This window comes from Mustela nivalis (assembly GCF_964662115.1).
Source record: "Mustela nivalis genome assembly, chromosome: 11".
NCBI classification, from domain to species: domain Eukaryota; kingdom Metazoa; phylum Chordata; class Mammalia; order Carnivora; family Mustelidae; genus Mustela; species Mustela nivalis.
In genome coordinates this window covers 30387166-30409165 of record NC_139030.1, presented here as the reverse complement: position 1 = coordinate 30409165, position 22000 = coordinate 30387166, and positions in this window count along the sequence as shown.

Below are 22000 nucleotides of genomic sequence, written 5' to 3'. Positions count from 1 at the left end.
TTTAAATACCTTAAAACCTCCTTACTAGTTACAAATTCACAGAACCCTAAAAGAGTCTCTGACAGTGTTCATGATAACTCTTCCCTCAGCAGCAGAGCTAGGTTTCCCAACTCCAGAGTCGATGTGCTGATCCATTGTGCAAAGGGAACCTCACCAAGGAATGCTTGCTGGGAAAGGTGACCACCCATGTATGGAAGATAGTAAGGAGAATGTTACTGGGGGAGACAGAAATTATTCCAGCCTATCAAAGAGATGGAACAAGGTTTAAAGCAAGGAGTGTTAAAGTGATTTTGTTTAAACCAACTCAGAAATGGGTCAGTTTTCAGTTCTTAAGAAAATGAGATCTTCCACTAAATTATCTAAAGTTAGAAAATGTTGTTTTTGCATATAATTGTGTTTGTGTGACTTCCTATTACATTTTTTTTTAATCCAAACCAATATTTCAGGAATGGACATATATATAAATGTAGGAAATATAGGAAAATTCATTCTCTATGATATCATCTGAAAGAGTGACACAGTGTCATTAGAATAAAGAGGTGCATTAGAACATAGGGTGCTGTAAAGACAGGAACTACTTAAGATGAGCTTCATCTATCATTTGACTTGGGTCACTTCACATTCAATTTCTTCTTTCAGCCACCTTGGTATTTCCAATACTATGTTAAGCAAGATAGCCTGAAATGGGAAAATGGTTAAATAATAAGATCTTTTATATTCAAGTTTCTAAGAATTTATAAATTTTCATTCATTTATCTTAAACTAAGTCATTTTTGCTGTTGTTGTGAAACCTTTATTTTGAGAGGTTGACATTAGATAGTAAAACTTTGAAGTAACTACATGACACATTATACACAATTATAAATATATAACATATAAGATATACATTGTATATAATATACATTACATATAAATATACAATCTGAGATAGATAGGTAGATTCATACATACATATACTCATAGATGACAATGATTCCTTCTCCAGTATTTACTAAGCACCTTCTATGTCTAAATATTTTAGTGTGTGTTGCCTTAAACATCATGAAAATCATAATGAATAATGGTTCATAACCATAACATAAAGAGTTAGGGTGATTTGTTTTATACACCAAACTGTCATTTAGTATTGTCTATAAATAGACATTTGGAATTTAGTTATTAATTCATTCAATGTCATTTATAAAAGATCATGTATTATTTGGTAAAAATCCAGCATTCTTTCTAGTAAGAAGAGAAAATGAATGAAGGCAGTTTATCAGATGGCTTCTAAAGTACTTTCCATGTAAAGAAATGTGTTTCTACAAAATCAATTTCTTTCCCATCCTTGGCACATGATATTAATGTATAGACCAATTTTTCATAGCAAAGGTTATAATTAAGGTAGCCACCAAATGAAGCAGAACAAATAGATCTAAAAATGTGTTACTGCTACATTTTTATCAGTCAGTGTGACATATACCATGACTATTATTTGGTTCCTGCAGCAACACCCACTCTACATACCAAGTTACCTGCACTGAGATATGTTGGGCATGTTCTCTTTCCAGCACCATCAAATATTTGCAACCCTTGTGATAAATACTTAAACAATGCAAAGTCTACACCCCCTATGGCAATGGCAGATCTAGCAAAAAGCAGGAGTAGAGGCTCTGATGACACTAAGAGTCTGACAACTGACATTTACGACAATGTTAATAACTCACAGTTTTCAGATCTACTGATCATGAGAACCCCCAGTGATGCTGCCACTTGCATGATTCATATGCTGCCTTCCCTAGTAGTATGTGGGAAAATGGGGTTTCATGTTGCTGGAGCCATTCAACTCCACCAATATCTTGTGCCTTGATTTTTTTTTTTTTTAACTGAGTAGCAATAACTCATTTGCATTTTCCCACTTTGTATCTTAATTAGAATGCAATAGTTGGGACTTTTTTTTTTTCTGGAAATAGAATATAGAATGTAGTAGAAATCAACATGATCATCTTTAAGGGGTCTGACATTTCAATAAAAATATGCTTGTAGGAAAACAGTGTTAACAATTCTTGGGTTTCACTTGACCCAAAACTCTTTTTGTTAACCAGAGGCAACCTTAATTTATTGTCAGAACTTAATCTTTGGCTTTGTCTCTGAGTGTTTTTGTTTTCGTTTTCATTTTTTTGAGAACAACTTGCAGTGATCTCAACAGGCTCTAGTTGTATAATCATACTAAAATTCTAAGATTTTGTACATTGTGGGTATGTTTCATTTACAGACCTTTGTGATAACTTTACTAAATGTGTGCTTTATGTTTATTTCACGCTAACATAAATAATAAAAAATTAAATCCATGAACAACATACGCTTCAGCATATTTTCAAGATGCCAGTAGAATAGGTAAATATGCATTGTTTGTAATAAAAGTAACCATAGACACCATTTAGAGAATGACTTGTTTTTTTTGTTTGTTTTTGTTGTTGTTGTTTTTTAAGATTTTATTTATTTATTTGACAGACAGAGATCACAAGTAGGCAGAGAGTCAGGCAGAGAGAGAGAGGAAGAATCAGGCTCGGGGCTCCATCCCAAGACCCTGGGATCATGACCTGAGCCGAAGGCAGACGCTTTAACCCACTGAGCCACCCAGGCACCCCTAGAGAATGACTGTTATATGTTAGGCAGTGTGCATGTATTTTCTTTAATTTTTACAATGGCTTTTCAAGTTAGGTGCTACTATTCTTATTTTACAGATCATGAAATTAAAGCTGAAAAAAAGCTAAGTAAATTGCTTAAGTCCATATAACAATAGATAGCAATAGATAGCAATGCAAATAGAATTCATACCTATTTTATCTAATACCAGACCTGTATGAATTATGTTACATTCTGTACTTTCCTTATAAAATATAAAGTATATAAGGTATCATATTAATATTACACTACATGTGTGAATATCAAAAAGCACGTATTTTCACAGGTGAAATATGTTCTATCCCAGCATGATAACATGGATAGATTGGAGAGAGAAGTGTGGCAAGGGTACTTCTTAAAACAAAAACCTAAACATTGCCATTTTAAAATATATATATATCCAGGGGTGCCTGGGTGGCTCAGTGGGTTAAGGCCTTTGCCTTCAGCTCAGGTTATGGTCCCAGAGTCGTGGGATCAAGCCTCTCTGCTCAGCGGGGATCCTGCTTCTCCCTCTCTCTCTGTCTGCCTCTCTGCCTACTTGTGATCTCTGTCTGTCAAATGAATAAATAAAATCTTAAAAAAAAATAAAGTTGAAACTACCACCTAGCATTTAGGTTATTTTTACACTGTGCTGTTCCTTGTTGGGTGAAGTAGTAGGAAACATATTTTAATTTCTGTAGATCAATTTCCCCTCCAAGGAGAATGTACATGGTATAAGGATTTTTAAGTCAATGAATTCCTTTTTCTTATACATTACTGATAACTCAAAATCATATCATACATTATTTGTTTTATATTTGAACCATGATTTTATTTATTTATTTATTTATTTTGTTAGCAATGCTTAAACTAAACCTAAGTTTTTTGTTTGTTTGTTTGTTTTAATTTTTTATTTTTTTTTATAAACATATATTTTTATCCCCAGGGTACAGGTCTGTGAATCACCAGGTTTACACACTTCACAGCACTCACCAAAGCACATACCCTCCCCAATGTCCATAATCTCACCCCCTTCTCCCAAACCCCCTCCCCCCAGCAACCCTCAGTTTGTTTTGTGAGATTAAGAGTCACTTATGGTTTGTCTCCCTCCCAATCCCATCTGGGGGTGGAGTCAAGATGGCGGAGAAGTAGCAGGCTGAGACTACTTCAGTTAGCCGGAGATCAGCTAGATAGCTTATCTAAAGATTGCAAACACCTGAAAATCCATTGGCAGATTGAAGAGAAGAAGAACAGCAATTCTGGAAACAGAAAAACAACTACTTTCTGAAAGGTAGGACCGGCGGAGAAGTGAATCCAAAGCGACGGGAAGATAGACCCCGGGGGGAGGGGCCGGCTCATGATTTTATTTATTTTTAAATATATTTTTCCATTTATAATTTATATTTTCCATTTGTAGTTTCCATTTTCACAGTGGGGTAAAAATAACAACTTTTATTGTAACATTTGCCTTTAAATTTTATCTTATTTTTATGAATTTCCAACTTCTCAATCATTCTATATTTTGTGTACTTGCTATTAATATGGAATATTTTCTTACTAATTTTTCAACTGAAATATGAATTAATCTGGAATATTTTCTTACTAATTTTTCAACTTGTTTCAGTCTGGACTGTTTGGTTTTTTTTTTCCTCTGGGCCTTCACACTTGACATGGTAGGAATCCACTGCTTCTTAGATCACATGTCTTCCTATGTCTTTATATATTCCCCCTTTTTGATGAAATACTGCTTCAACAAACTTTTAAAATTACTTAGAAGGAAAGCCTTTACATGGTCTGGTAGCTATCCTATAAAATATGGTAGTCTTGCTGTGTATTAAATACTATGTTCAAATTCATTTTCTTTTAAAATTTTATAGAATTTTGTTCAATCTCTTAGAATCCAAAGATGTGATTAAAAAAAAAAAAGTTGGTATAGTTTCTTCTTTTTTTTTTTTTTAATTACAAGTTTCTCTTTTCAATAAGAAAAGAAGTCTAAGTATGGATCTTCTCTTTTATATTTTGGTGGGCCTTTCGGAAACCTTTCCAAACTGGGCATGTGTCCTTAGCTCTCAGAAAGAGCTCCTTCTGTTCAATGATTATTCCTTGTATGGTGCTCTTTTTGACTATGGATATTAGTTAAAACTCTTAAAATCTTTTAATATAATCATGGAAGCTTTCTTTTATTAAAAAAAAAAAAAAAAAAAAAACAACTTCTTGTCTGTTTTTCTGTTTCCAGAATTAACTTTTATTCTTCAAAGTTCACTGTTTCTGCCCATTTATCTTTATATTCTTCTTCATTTTGTTGGATATTCCCATATACCTAAAATTCTTTACTGTGCATTTTTATTTAAGATTAAAGGAGTGGATTACCTTATGTGAGTTTCCTGTGTTTTGTTTTGTTTTTTGTTTTTGAGTTGTTTTGAAAGTAAATAAATTCCATACTCATCATCTTTCATGTATGGGAAGAATACCTGGAATGGAATATTATTCTCAGGTTTTGCTTTGTTTGGAATTGAGGGAGCAATGAGCTAACTTTTAGACTGGAACCCCTATAGTTCAATTTGAAGAAGGTTTTTCATTGGAGTAAACAGCCCTTATGCTAAAACTTTTGATGCTATCCAAAGGAAGCTGATAACACTTCTCCCTTAGGTGTCTGGTGTTGCATTGATTGCTCTTGGGGAAAGTCATAGGAAAGATGTGGCTGCAAGTTGACCTTCAGCTTGACCCAGACGACTGGAGGCTCCTCACTCCCTCTACTATCTTTGGAATGTGTGTTCCATTTTTCCTTCTTGTTCCTGAAGGCTGCTCCGAGGACATAGTTTGGGATAGTGATGTGGTGTTGAAGACACCTACATGGACTACATGACTAAAGTTATTTAAGGCCTGTTTATAAACTTTTAAGATTTGGTTGGCAAGTGTGATGCTCCACTCTTCTTGCTTCTCATATGCAGGTTTCCTTCACCAATTAAAACCACCACTCACCAACCTGAAGTAGCCTGCCTCTTTCTTCAGTCTTTTTCTGCCTTATGTGTTCTGCTATGGGAGGGATGGGGCTGGTTTTGGATTACATCAGGGAAGATCCCAAGAAGTTTATGATCCAACAATCCCATCACCTTTTACCAAGTGTTTCAGACCAGAGACATATACATCTTGTTCTCTTCTCATTAGAGTTGCCTGGTCTGCCCTAGTGTTTCTTTGAACCATCTCTTCTTGTCCAATTTCTGTTATGAATATCCAAATTTAGCTCTAAAATGGTTTTTCTAGCTTCTGTCACTGTTTCTCCCAATGCATTCTCCACCCCACCATTAGAATTTACCTTTCAAAGACTGGAGGATAATACTCTTGCTCCAAAATGTTCAAGGGTCCTTCAAGTCCTCAAAATGATGTCTAACATTCTTACCTTGGCATATAGGAATTCCCATGATCCTAAATGTTTCATCTCTACTTCTGCATCTCTCTCATGCAGCCAGTTCCTAGTGGCTGGTTTTCCTGCTTGACATATCACACCGCATGCCTTTCAAATGCCCAGCTCAACTTCCCCTTGTTTCTGATACACCTTGACTGAAGTTTATATGATACTTTCTAATTTCATGTTTAACTTTGCTTCTGTAATGCTCTAATTCCCAACCAGGGATGATTTTACTACTCACAGGAAATTGGTTAATGTCTGGAGACATTTTCAATCATCATGATTCAGAGAGAAGTGGAGAGAAAATGTCTGGCAACTAGTAAATAGAGGCCAAGAACGCAGCTAAACATGGGTCGTCTCACAATCAACTGTCGATAGGATAATACTGAGAATTAGAGACATTCTTTTACTATAATCCTCATTATGGTCTTCTTCAGTTATGTGTAACACACTTAAGTCTTTTACTAAAATATAAGCAAATTTAGAACAGAGACTGAGTCATAGCCTCTTTAACTTCCCTTGTTGCTTAGCACAATAGTTGGGAGGGAAAAAAAAGAACAGAACAAGTGCTTGTTGAATTGAAATGCGGACCTCTATAAAATGCTTGATATGTCCCATATTTTCTGGTCTCAGTTTTCTTTCTGCAAGCTTTCTCATTTTCATACAGATTTTTTTTTTAAGATTTTATTTATTTTTTGTCAAAGAGAGCACAAGCAGGGGGAACAACAGGCAGAGGGTGAAGTAGGCTCCCCACTGAGCAAGGAGCCTGTTGTGTTACTGGATCACAGGACCAAGGGTCTATATCCTGAGCTGAAGGCAGACATTTAACCAGCTTAGCCCCACAGGCATCCTTCCATTCAGATCCTTGATTACATGTGTCTCTAATTCTTTTAATATGATCCTTATAATACTATATTTAAATTTTCCTATTTATTCATTAATTCTCTCTCTATATTACAAGATCCTTATGGACAGGGACAAAATGCCTTCATCATGGTATGTACAGAGACCAGGGCAATATCTGAAGGAGGTGTTTGGTAAATGATGCAAAATAATTGAACAGCATCACTTGAGAAAATAGTTTTAAGAAAAGATATAAAGCAGTTTTACAAATTTTCTATGAATAAAATTACAACCTCACACATCATCTTAGGTTGCTGCTTATGCATACTAACATCAGAAAAAGTGTGTGTGGGCGCCTGGGTGGCTCAGTGGGTTAAGCCTCTGTTTTCAGCTCAGGTCATGATCTCAGGGTCCTGGGATCAAGCCCCACATCGGGCTCTTTGCTCAGCAGGGAGCCTGCTTCCTCCTCTCTCTCTGCCTGCCTCTCTGCCTACTTGTGATCTCTCTGTCAAATAAATAAATAAAATCTTTAAAAAAAAAAAGAAAGAAAGAAAAAGTGTATGTGCTACCAACTAGATGTAGGTATTCCCAATGTAGGCATTTGTGATTATAGTTATTTAGATTTGTTACTAATCAGTCAGGGGATGCCTTACTTCAACGTTTCTCAAATGCTACTTGGTGGACCATCTGTATCAAAATTGCCAGACAGTACTATATAAAAAATAACTACTTAAAGTGTCTGGAGTCCAGGACCAGAAATCAGTATTCTTGACAATCTCCTTGGGTGATCCTTATGCATACTAATACTTGAGAATCACTTACTCTTTTTTTTTTTTTCTACTTGACATAAATAAGTCTCGCCTTTTTCTTCCCACTTATGTCATTTCCATAATAATGTCAATAATAACTAATCTTTAGTGAACATTTCATGTATACCAAATACTATATTAAGCACATTATGTTTTTAATATCATTCAGTCCTCACAACCCACCTACGAGATAAATTCAATTGTTACATCTGTTTTAAACATGTGGGAATCCAGGTACAGAGAGGTTATTTGCCTAATGTCACTTCTAGAGCAAGTTCCAGATTTTACTTGAAAACTTGTATTTTTAAACACAAAGCTTTCCTGCCCCCGCATCTTTTGAAGATTGCTTTTTTTCCCTTAGTTGATCATGAAGTGTTCTGCAGTCTGAGATTTTCATTTCGTTTCAAAGAGCTGAAATATATTCAGAGTTTTCTCATTATTTGTGAATAAAAAGATTAGTGGATTTTCTGAAAGATATATTCCATCCAGAAGGCTGGGTTAAGCTCTTATCTTTCAGTATCATTAATTGATGAATATTTTCCTTTCAACACATGATGGAATCATTAGTAAATATAGATTTAGGACTGCTGAGAAAAGTTAGCCTGTCACAGTTTAGCAGTTTCAAGCAAACCTGAAAAGTGAAAGCCTTTTAGACATTACTGCTTGGGTGACATGAACTGACAGTGCTGTTGTCACCTGATAATGCATTTCTAGGTGTGCTAAGTTTTCCAAAGGCCATCATGTCCTGTGGTGATGATGGCTTGGCGTTAAACAGCTCACCGAGCAGCCTTGAGAAAAATTGTACTAGATCACGTATAAAGCAATATAATTAACATGCTTATTCTGGAGAAAAGCAAGGAGAATACAACCCTTGATGGTCTCATTTAAGAAATAGTTTTCCTCTTGGCTACACACTCCCCAAAAAGCATCTTTCCCCACTTATAAAATCCAAGAGCTACTTCTTTGACAAATACCTGACACTGTAGCAAACCAGGAGGCTGCTAGTTGAGAGAAGGGAAAAAGAGCAGACACAGATGATGTTACCCTCTATTCCTACCACCTGTTTATTGACTTGGAAACACAAGCCTGTTTGTCTTTATCACTGCCCAAACTGTTCTTCATCTAGTATTTTTCTTGGCTGCCTCATTCTGCTATCTCCTCGCTGTGTAGTGTATGATTGTAACTGGAATTCCGATGGCTCTCATTTTACGTCCAAACAGTTCTAGTTTCCCCTTACCATATGGTCATCCTGATGTTACCATTTGCCTCAATCATCCTTTTTGTAGCTGCTTGAACATCTTAATTGATCTCATGAGCTATGTTAGGGATTTATAACAGACATCAGTATAATTCATCTCACACACATGGCCTGGGTCTTTTTTCTGATTGGATGTGTGTTATATATACATAGATATTTACAATTCTCTAAAACCTCACTTTCACCTTAGTGATAACCTAAACGAGCTTTCAAGGGCTATAGCTCACCAGGGGAAGCAATTACCTGTGTCCCCCTGTCTGATATGCTATTTTCCATTTCCCTGAAGTGTTTGGTGTTTTAAAACACACTAAGCCTTTTCCTTCTTTTTAAACACAGTGGTGAATATGTTCAGTTTTAAAAGTTTTCTGGAATAAAAACCATGAATTCTTATTTTACTAGGCACCCATATTGCTTTTCTTACTTTCTCATTCATTCATTGTTATCAGCAAGACACTCAAAATCATTAAAAAAAAACACACACATTCATGATTTCTTTTGATCATCAGGACACAAAAATTTGCATTGGAGATTTCCACTTTTACCAATGAATTTACCTCTCTTATGAAGCCTGCCTTTCATTCAATTACCTCTAGTCAAAGTATATTCTCCAAAGCAGATTCCTATAGCTATGTAAACTCACCCCCATCTCTCTCTCCCCCTGTGTGTCTCTCTCACACACACCCTTATAAACCTGGTAGACCTAATAGGAAAGACTAAAGAAGAAATTTACACATTTCTCTGCATAGTATGTTAGGCCTTAACAAGTAGGTGTCAATCTAAGTCAATTTCATAAAGGAAAGTTGATTAACCAAGGTTATTTTCAGTACCTGGGAATTGGTCCTATTTTCAGAAAAGCTGTCAACTGAATAAATGCTATCTTTAGTACCATTAGCTCTTCTGAGCCCTTCTCTAGCCCATTTAATGCATGCATTATCCCTGTGTGTTTCAACTTTCTTAAATTGTATGCCACAGATATAATTTAAAATTTGTACCTATTCAGGTAAACTTACTTTTGAAAACTGACCTGTAATTGTTAAACAACTGTATTTATCCTGAGGCAGAATTTTGGAAAAAAAATTATGATGATTATGATGTTTTCTTTGGTGGGCCCGCTGGATGATGATCTGGTCTCTTAAAATCATGTGCCCAGTACACTAGTGCCTTACAGAGTATCAGACAGATTTCCCAACTCTGCCAAGAGGGACGACCACTGGATTGATTACAACCTGAAAACATCTCTCTAAAGAGAAAAGAAAACACTGAATATCTTAAATTAAAAATATATATATATTAAAATGAATCTGAGGCAGCATGAGGCCCAGAGTTTTTGCTCACATGGTGTTAGTTTTAGGAAATTTCAATGAATAAATCATTCCCAAGAGGCAATTGTCTGTAGAAGCCTATTTGTCATACCTGTGATGTTATATACGGAAAGTCCAAGGAACCAAAAATTACACCATTGCATGCCACACTTTACTCATATATGCAATTTAACATGCTTCATTTAGGTGGCTTAACTTCTCTGTGACTCATTGTCCTAACATACGAAATAGGTATATTTACACTTCCCTAAAGATGGTGACCTGAGACGGACAGAAGGATGACTTACATTTAGGCCATGTTTCCACAGAGGAGCACCAGATCATCATTTCATCTTTCGGGAAAGAATTGCTTAGGCAGCATGGCTCAAATTTGAATTTTACTGCTTACTAATTCTAGATTTATGGGAAAAACACTTATCAGTTTCTACTTCTTTAAAATGGGGATAATATCGATCTAGAGAGGTTTTTATGAGGACTAAATGGCATAATAAATGTGCACAGTGCAGTGCTGGGCAGACTGGGCCTTTACCAGGTGTCACATTCCTTTTTAATACAGCTCTGTGTGGCAAAGATGAATCTCTCTACAATTCCCACCATATAGAAACAACTACATGGAAGGTTATAAAATCAGTAAATGTCATATGAGCAAGTCTTAAGCGAAATAGAAGCAGAGGTTTGAAAGAGAAGCACATAGAAGAACATTTGATAAATCAGTTTGAAAGATACCAGAAATAAGAGATTAAAAAAAAAAAAAAGGAGGGGCATTAGGAGTGGTGCATAAGAAGGTACAAATAAAGAAAAACATATGCTGTTTAAGGGTGTAGGAGGCGTCTCATTCTAAACTTTAGGTCCAGTAAATCTTTCGAAGGTTACAAAGAAGGTTTAGACATAGATACTGCTTTCATTAATCTCAAAGGTGGATTTGAAATTATTTCCAATGGTGGGTTTGTTGTAAAGACTGGATTAACTGAGAGGTGAATGTTATTAAACGGTGTGACCCTGGGTAACGAAGACTCATAAGATGGTTATATAGAGATGGAATCCTATGTAGTTAGGCTAGAGATATAAACTGTGACCTGACTAATAATGTCCTCAAAGAGAACCAGAAAGCCTGTAGATGACAAGGACAAAAAGATGAAGATAGTGGCATGACTGGAGGGGGTCATCTTCAAAACAACTCTGAGATTTTAAGTAAAATACAAAGGAACAATGATTGGGGAGCAGCAGGAGTCATTCCCACAGAGGTGATAATTGAAGCGGGACTGGATGGAGTTGCCAAGGGATAGAATAAAGAAGAGGACTTCAAGGATGAAATCCTCACATAGAGGCCGATGCTGACTATGCAACAAAGTCCTTTCTGTTCTGTGCAGTGGATAGAAAGGGACACTGAGCCTGGGTTTTACATGTGGCTGTGCTCTGACACAGGTGTCCACTGATGGTAAGTTCAATACTTATCTGCCTAATATCCCTACGCCATCCCACCATATGAAAAGACAAAAATCCATATGTTTCCTAAAATAATATAGGCTAATAGTGTATGTATGTGTGGGTGTTTACATACACGAATAGCCTATATTTCATATATATATACATATACATTTATATGAAATAATACTAACACTAACTTCCCGATATTTCATATACATATGTGTGTGTGTGTGTGTGTATACACACATATATATCAGAAAGTATGTGTATATATACACATATATATGTATATATATGTATATGAAATATCGGGAAGTTAGTGTTACTATTAGTATTAGCTCATTTTTATAGTTTCCTGATTCATCAAGGCTTACCTTCCATTGAAAGAGCCTTTATTCTATAGCCATTGTCATCTGTCAGTAAAGAACAGGGTCCACTGCTAGGAAGGCTATCGAGATGTGGAAGATTGTCTAGATGGCATTAGAGATGTTTTCCCCTTACTCCTTACTATGTAACCAAGATGGGTCTTTAATATGACACCTCAAACCCAGTCAAATATATTTTGAGCTTTAAGTATCTATTAAGTATTATATATCATCTTATTGATGGGTAAAGAGTAAATTTAGTGCTTTTATCATGACTCAGCTATAGAAAAATATTCTCAAGTACTAAGGTTGGGATTTTTACAGTCTTATATGAGTTATTTGACACTTTCTTATGTTAGTAGGAATGGACTACTGCTAGTTTGTTCAGAACAATTTCTAGGAGAGAAACAATCCTGCCCAAACTTCACCAAAGGATTCAAGATTTTGCTGTAGTTGAGAAAATTCTACAAGTTTTAAAAACCTTTTTATTTACCTTGAGATGCTGCCTCAAACAACAATAATAATGTACTGAGTATTTAGGAGTCATCAGATATTGTGCTAAGAGCTTACCTGCACTGTCATAGGTAAAGGCAATTCCATGAATTGTTTTGTTACTGTTAGAAAATGCCATAACTGGGTCACTTTGGAGAATGGAAGGACAAAGTTATAAACAATCACGTAGGCACTTATGGTCACCTCATCTAATTGCCAGACTTTACAGACATTGTCACAGGCAATGCAAAGGGCATGATTATTTCATATTTTTAGCAGTCTGTACAATTCAGGTGCAAATCACCTGCATTTATTTATTTATTTCTTTATTTATTTCTTTATTTATTTATTTATCTGTATGGGAGTTAGCTTAATTCTTTGGAACTAGCAGTAACAACAAACTACATCTTGGAACTGAGTCATTTCCAGTTCAAAACCGAGTAAGGCCCACTCAGTTGAGGATTCCTCTTATTTCCCATCTGTTGTTTCTTCCTTTCTACCCAGAGTGATCTAAGTTGCTGGAAGACTGAGGTAGCACTCTGGCATGGTGAAAAGGTTCCTTATTCGGTCCCCACTGATGCGCTGGCTCTCCCGCAGTCTTTGAGCAGTCTTTGAGTTTCTGCTGCAGTTGGTAAGTAAACAGATTCCTCTATAACCCTCATGGTTAGCACTACCCCTGCAGGTCCCTCAGAGTCCTCTGCGACTGAACTGTGGGCACTGCTGTAGGAATACTGTGCTGCTCTGGGTCTCCGCCCTGATTCTCCAGGGACTCAGAGACTGTGCTTTCATCACATCACATTGTTGTATGTGGGATCTTGGCTGGCTGCCCTTAGGGGTCTCTCCCATCGTTGCACGTCCATGGGGCAACATACTTCCTAAGATTTAACCTGGAAAGCCAGTTCAAACTCCTCTAATTCTCTAGTATCTTCCAAACCACCTGGGCCTCCTGGAATGTGTCTCTGGGATTTGCCCCAGAGTATGAGAGTCACATATCTTCTCAGATGCTCTGTATCTGTTTATTCGTATTTATATCCTCTCCAGCAGCACACCCTTTGCTGTCTGGTCAGATTTTTTTTTTTAAGATGTTATTAATTTATTTGACAGAGAGAGATCACAAGTAGGCAGAGAGGCAGGGAGAGAGAGAGGAAGGGAAGCAGGCTCCCTGCTGAACAGAAAGCCAGACGTGGGGCTTGATCCCAGGACCCTGGGATCATGACCTGAGCTGAAGGCAGAGGCTTTAACCCACTGAGCCACCCAGACACCTCTGGTCAGATTTTTAATCTCCTTCTACAGCCACCAGAAATAGTCTCTTAATATCTTTCTGTATTCTCTTTGTCCTCCATAGTTTATGGCTTAAACTTGATTTCCCAGTTTTTAATGCAAAACTACAATTTTATAATTCTAAGTAAATCTCTCCACCATCTTTATCTTAGCTCTTGCAAGAAAAGTGATTTCATATTGGTCTTATTCTCTGTGTTACAAATTAACAGATGTCTGCAAAAGAATTTAAAATAAAGATTGACAGATTTCCCTGTATTCTTTTGTCTTCCTATCTATGAAATAAGAAGGTCAAGTTGTGTGGAGGTGTTTGGGGGTGGAAGAACTATAGTGTAAGGATAATTTATTGAGAGTAAAAAAAGACAATAGAAATTTTTTAATGTTAGTCCTCTACTCCAGTAAATGGCAAATTTTGGTTTAGGGCCCAGTACTCTACTCCTGACCACCATATGCTATCATACTGCTATGCTATGTTAGAATATTTTAACTTGATTCATAACCAAGAAATGAATTTTCTTATTTCTCAACTGGTGAGGATTTTGTTGTTGTTGTTGCTCAACAATTATTTGTTACATTTACTATGTGATAGGATGTGATAGGTACAGTGCTAAGTCATGTGGTACAGCAGTTAAAAAAATATATTAGTCCCTGTCCACAAAAAGGTTACAGAATGGTGGGTAAAAATAGATTTAGACATGAACAGTTATAATATTTTAGGAAATAAATTTTTCTTGGGATTATTTTGGTGTCTTATAGTTATAAAGTTTATCTATTGAGCCTATGAGAGACAAGCTGATTTGAATTTATTTGAAAGATTCAAGGGAACTAAATTTTCACAAACATTTTAAAATTTGTTTTGATCACTTAGAAATATTTTATTGTGTAGTAAATTGTAAACATTGAAAGATTGCAATCTTAGATTCAAAGATGGTACTCAAAATTATATATATATATATATATATATATATATATATATATATATACACACACACAAAAGTGAAGGTGAGTAAATTACCATAGGAAAGATTTGTAAAAAAAAAAAAAAAAAAAAGAAGAGGAAGAAGGAAACAGAAAAACAGAATCATAGTCCAAAATTACTGCACCCTTCTGTTGGAGGAGAACATACAAGAGCATGTAAATGAGAAACTATTTCTTCAGAGAGCCTTTACTCTGTGAGCTTCTATATTCCTTCTCAAAGGAGTAGTTGAGTCTTATTTTATCCCAAACCTGAGGAGAGGAGATGTGTAGGATCCCCCCAGAAACCATGGAATGTTCCCTTTGGTTTGGGATAGCACAGAGTACTGACATATACCTAAAATAACAAAAGCAACCTTGTACAACAGATGAGACATGAGTACTTTGGGATTTGCTTGGATCTCAGAGTTTACTGGAGTAAGAGATATATTGGTATTGCTGGTGTGCCATGCAGAGAGATTGCTTGGCTGGAATTATTTTAAGCTCTGCCAAAGAAGATCATGGATTTAAAATCAAAAGTCTGCAAGAATTAAACATCATGGGAGTGATAAACAGAGATGCCACCTGGAGAGTAGGACAATCTCTGAAGAAGCCATGAATATGCCCATTAAGCAAAGGGATACATTCTCAGATCCTCCATGAAACTAGTTTACAATAGTACCTATCATCAACCAAATAAGAATTTTTCTTGGTTGATCCCTTTATCTCTGCTCCTGGCAACTGCTTACACCCCAATGTCTAATATAACAGCTAGAAGTCAGAAATGAAATAAACAGGAAGGGAGAGAAAAAGACAATCATCCTCCACCTCCACACTCCACTACATCAAGTTTAATGATAGTTTCATTTCAAGAGAACTTAAGAATGTTATTAATGTCCTGGAGTAAAAACAAACCAAACCAAACCAAGACAGTGGACCTGTTTTAGATCAAATGGGATTTATTACTGGGCTGCAAGGGAGGGTTCAGTATTCACAAATCAATCAATGTGATATACCACATTAATAAAAGAAAGGATCAGCACAGTATGAGCATTTCAATAGGTGCAGGAAAAGTACTTGACAAAGTACAACATCCATTCGTGATAAAATCCCTCAACAAAGTAGGTTAGATGGAACATACCTCAACATTGAAAGGCCATATATGAAAACCCGTAGCTAATATCATCCTCACTGGGGAAAAACTGAGAGCTTTTCCTCTATGGTTAGGAAGACATTAGGGATGTCAACTCTGACCACTGTTACTCCATATAGTACTGGAAGTCTTAGCCTCAACAATCAGACAAAACAAAGAAATAAAAGGCATCCAAATTGGCAAGAAAGAAGTCAAACTTTCACTTTTAGCCGACGATGTGGCAGTCTAAGTAGTTTTCAACTAGAAAGGCAAGATGGCAAAGTAGTTATATAAAAGACTAATAAGAGATCAAAAAAAATTGTGTTATGATTGTATCAGAAATCTTGTCTTTTACATTTATTTAGTACATTTGGTGATGGCAGTGGCAATTAGTATCAAGGAAGTTTCAAGAATTGATATACAGAGAAACTCTGGACTCTGTTATCAGTTGGAACTGTGTGCCTCAATTGGAACTGATTCAGGATGAGCTGTATTTTAGTACTATATGACAGTTATTTCCAGAAATTTACAATTTTATTAAATTTCTTTTGACCAAAAAACATATACAGATATATCTCTGTAAATGGTTTGCAATATAAATTTGATCTCTTGAATTAACTAATTGATAACCATGTTCAAATTGTAGGAAACTCTAATAACTGAAAGAAATTAGCAAGGAGTTTATTACCCTCAGTTATGGTCAATTTTCATATCTATAAAGTCTCCCAAAAGCTTGGCCATAAGTGGCAGCACATGCACCCACACTTCTGTGAAACCATGATGCCATGGAAGAAAAGCATAAGCTACTGCTGACCCTTCATATATACAAAAATAATGAGAAATACACATACACACACACACACCCCAAATACACACAGGGTGTGTATTTCCTATTTGCATGTATATATGCAGTTTGGGCATTCTAAGAACAGTTATTAATTTAATTTACAACGTTTGACTCCTTTTTGAAATGTTTAGTAGAAAAATCAATGCCAAATACTGAAAAATATTCTAAATCTAAAAAAAAAAAAAATCAATGCCAGATAAAATTTCAAATCTCAAAATTAATATTATAGCTCTGTGGGACCTTGGTAAGATTCCTTAATTTTTCTGAGCTTTAAATTTTCTTCAATAAAATTAGTACAATTAAATAATAATGCCCAACTCACAGAGTTATTATAATAATTAAACTAACTGAGAAAGAAAATTCCCTGGAATACAGTAGGCTTTTGATGGACAGTAGTATTCTTTCTTATCTTTCTTATTATTTTTAGAGTAGAAGGAAATAAATGAAACAAAAGTGCATGAACTAGTCTGTCAAAGAAAGACAAACACCATATGATTTCACTCACATGTGGAATTTAGGAAAGAAAACAAAGAAAGAGAGAGAGAGAGAGAAGCCAAGAAACAGACTCTTAACTATAGAGAACACACTGATGGTTACCAAAGGGTAGGTGGGGCTGGGAGTGGATGAAATAGGTGATGGCGATTAAGGAGAACACTTGATGAGCTCTGGGTGATGTACGGAAGTGTGGAATCACTATATTGCCCTCTTGAGAACAATATAACACTGTATGTTAGCTATACTAGAAATAAAAATAATAAAATAAAAAATAAAATAAAACAAAACAAAATAAAATAAAATAAAAGCATGAACTAGAAAAAAGGAACCTTCAACTCCATGCTACCTCCTGCTACAGTATTTTCTTTTGCCTTTCTTCCTTATTTTCCAGGGTTATATTTTTGAAGGCTCTACTCTAGTTATACAAAACAAGTTGTAGAATTTCCTTCTGGAATCCAATGTGATAGGCACACTTAATGGTGTCACATTATGAGTACAGAGGACATTATTGAAGGCATCAGAATTGAGTTTTTCATGGGCAAGTTGTTTTTTTTTTTTTCTCTTTCTTTCTTGTCTTCTTCTGGAAAACATCTTTCCCAGTTTTGAGTCACCTTAATATTAACCAAACCTATACTTTCCCACAAAATGTGTGCAAATGGATTAATCAATATCCTTTCAATTCATTTCATTCACATTTTTATGTAAAATGTATCATTCTGGCAAGCTATACCAAAATAGCAATGTGAATGAGAAAAAGTGAAGTTTAGACAAAATGAATCCTAGCATGAAGTTTAGGTACAGAAATTTGAAATAGCTCTTTTGGATGGAGATGGACTTTTTTTTTTTTAATCTCTATTGATTTTATTGGTCTTTTATTGATTGACATCATCTGGTGAACCTGTTGTGAATTGCTAAGAAAGCATTACAGGAACGTGTAGCTTTCCAAAGTTTTATACTCACAGTATTTGCTCCTTCTAATTTCTTTTTCTTTTTATCTTTCTTTCTTTTTTTTTTTTAATGCTCAGTGCTAAAAGTGCACTTAAAGCACTTTTATCTAGAATTTCATTTTTTTTTTAATTTTTATTTTTTATAAACATATATTTTTATCCCCAGGGGTACAGGTCTGTGAATCACCAGGTTTACACACTTCACAGCACTCACCAAAGCACATACCCTCCCCAATGTCCATAATCCCACCCTCTTCTCCCAAACCCCCTCCCCCCAGCAACCCTCAGTTTGTTTTGTGAGATTAAGAGTCACTTATGGTTTGTCTCCCTCCCAATCCCATCTTGTTTCAATAACTCATTTGAAATATGTACTTCAAATGTTGTAGAGAAAGTAGAAGGTAGTGTTTCTTGCATCAAGAACATGACTTTGGAAGGCAGACAGTCCTAAATTTAATCTCTAGTTCTGTCATGAAATTTCTACCACCTCTTTAGGCAATTTTTTAACCAATCTGAATCTCAATCTCCTCATGTGTAAAACAAGAGTATTTCCTTGGCTGAACTGTTGCATGAAATAAATGCAATCACGTTCAGAAAGTGTTCAACATGAGACCTGATGAATAGATCTCAAAGCCTTTCTTAATAAATACCATATCATCTAATATAAATAACTACCAGTATTGCAAAAGGATACTTTTTATATCTTTATATCCTGTTACACTAGATCTTCCAGAACTTTTTATGATAAAGGGCAAAATCAGATCACCATGATTCCTGGGCCACTATGTAACATACTGGAAAGAGAACAGGCATATTTACTTCTTCCTAACTTAGATGCTTAATCCTGGAAGATGACTTTCTCCTTTGATCCTCAGTTTCCCCATCTGTAAAATGAAAATAATATCCCTCTCAAAAAATTGCTGTTGGAATTAAATAAAGGAATGCCTCACAATGAGAAAGCACTTTATATCCAGTAACAGTTATTATTAAAAGGAATGGAACTAGAGGGTACTATGCTGAGTGAAATAAGTTAATCAGAGAAAGATAATTATCATATGAGCTCTTTGATATGAGGAATTTGAGAGGCAGGGTGGGGGTTTGTGAGGGGTAGGGAAGTTAAAAATGAAATAAGATGGGATCGGGAGAGAGACAAATCATGAGAGACTCAATCTCATGAAACAAACTGAGGGTTGCTGGGGTGTGGGGGAGTAGGGAAAGGGTGTCTGGGTTATGGACATTGGGGAGGGTATGTGCTATGGTGAGTGCTGTGAAATGTGTAAGTTTGATGATTCAGAGACGTGTACCCCTGGGGCAAATAACACATTATATGTTAGTAAAAAATAAAGAGTCAAAATTAAAAATAAAAAAAGAAGAACGAAAGATATGTTCTCTTAAAACTAACAGATCTCTGATCATCGCACTAACATAAATCAGACTTTAGTTTTCCGATATTCTTTGACATACACCATTTCACTTTATCCCTACAACAACTCCAAGAGTGGGCATGAAAGGACTCATCCTTTATCTTGTAGGTAAGAAGTCTGCAGTTCTGAGAGATTTTTGTTTCCTCTTATAACATGGCACAGTAGCTGCAGAACTAGACCCCAAAATCAGGTGTCTTACTTTCCATTCTTGCATGCCTCTTAGAATAACGTACTGCAGTCCAATTTCAGAATGGCTAACGCCTTCTGTGTTTTGATTCATTTAAGGACCTTAAGGCCGCATTCCCCTCCCCCACTCCTACACTGAAAAAGAAAGGAAAAAATCACAAGTCTTGTTTAGCTACTTCCCCTCATAATTTAGTATCAGATTTTGATTAAATGTGGTTTGTGAATTTTATTAATTTCAAAAAAGTGTCTAGAAAATTATTAAACCTGCTTTTGTTTGTGTTTATTCGATGAATAAAGTGACTTTAAAGATAGCTGTAGTATGATTTTTAAACCACATTTTGTGTTTTTACAAAGCAAACTTGAATGTTCCTGTATTTTTCCACTGCAGGTGAATTTGATATTCAAAAGAATGAGAAGACTAATGGTTCTGATTAGAGTGAAGCAGAAAGTGAGGAGGATGTGTGAATTTCCCCACACAGACATTTAGCCAGATAATTTCAGCTTGGGTGTCTGTTACTTTATTTTATTTAAAAAAAAAAAAAAATTGGCTGTCTTTCTGGAAATCCATGACTTAACTATGTACTTCAATCTTTACCTGGACTAATGTAATTTTCATATACCTAAGAACAATTTAGTAAGATAAGACACATGCAAAGCATGCATTTTCAATAAACAGGTTATTGTACTCCTTAACCTCAACATTTTCTGATTCTTAGAGGTGTCTCTGTATTAATGTCTTTTTATCTATGCAAAATAGGCATATTTATGGCATTGTCTGCATATATTTAGTTCATCATTTCTCCTTTTTTTTTTTTTCCAAGATTTTATTTATTTATTTGACACAGACAGAGAGTGGGCACAAGCTAGGGGAGCTGCAGGCAGGGGGAGGGAGAAGCAGACTCTCCACTGAGCAGGGATTCTGATGCAGGACTCGATCCCAGGAACCTGAGATCATGACCTAAGCTGAAGAGAGCCACTTAACTGACTGAGCCACCCAGGCGCCCTACTTCATTATTTTTCAGTCGTGATCCATTTAATAAATTTTATGTGAAAAAGAAATATTTGGTGATCAAATAAATTTTGTGTGATGCTGGGATAAATTATCTAAGTTTCTATCTAAGCAGGGGACAGTGTTATTAAAGATGGTCAGTATTATTCAACCCGGAATCATTCTTGCAAAAAACCTTTTTTTATTCTTTGTAGTTTTCCATGAGATATACTTTGAGACATACATGAGATCTTACTTGGGCTTCGCATAGTGAGGATTTTAATAGTTCTGTGCCTCACTTTCCTATTTTCTGTGTTGTAAAATAATTGTAGAGGATGAACTCTTCTGAGTTCCTCTGGGACTTTACTGGCTTTGGTACTGAAAGCCCTTGATCCCAGAAAAATACTGAGGTCCAGGCACCCTGAGCTGGTTGGTCACCCTTGCCAAGTTTGATGCCTATTATGTAATTTGATACCGAAAATGTGATTCCTTTTAAAATGTCTATAAGTGTTTTGATATTTCTCCTCTCAAAAGACAGTCTAAGCTTCTTTCTGTTGAATATGGACTGGCATTGGGCCTTGCTACATGAATTCTGAGGTTAGAAAATAAGAGGTAATACAATCCCCTTCTATGTGACTTGCTGTATTAGGATACATGCCTTTGGAATCCTGGGACACCATGTAAAAACTCCGGATCTCCTGAAGTTTCTTCCATGCTGGAGAGGCTGCACAGACAGAGAGGTGTCCTCAGTGTACCATCTAACCCATTTTGAAAACTTTGAGTCCAGGTGCCAGTCCGTTGAGCATACAAACCTCTGAGATGAGTTTGGCCTGGCCACCACTAGTTGAAATAGTGCAAACACTCAGCAAGAACTGCCTACCTGAGCATTGCTAACCTCTAAAAATGTAAGGAATATGAATAATAAATGAGAATTGTTCTTTTCATCACTAGGCTTATTACACAGCATAGATAACTGAAAAAAAAAAAAAAAAAAGAAACACCATTCATTCTGTCACCTTGAGAACATATTTTCCAAGTTATCCAGGGCTCATTAGGACCACTAAAGACATATTTTACAAATATTTATAAAGGGAATATCACTTTATATACTGTAAGTTACAATCTCATAGACAAAAAAATCTTACTAGTACAATTATAGTCAATATTTATAGTGTATTAGTTT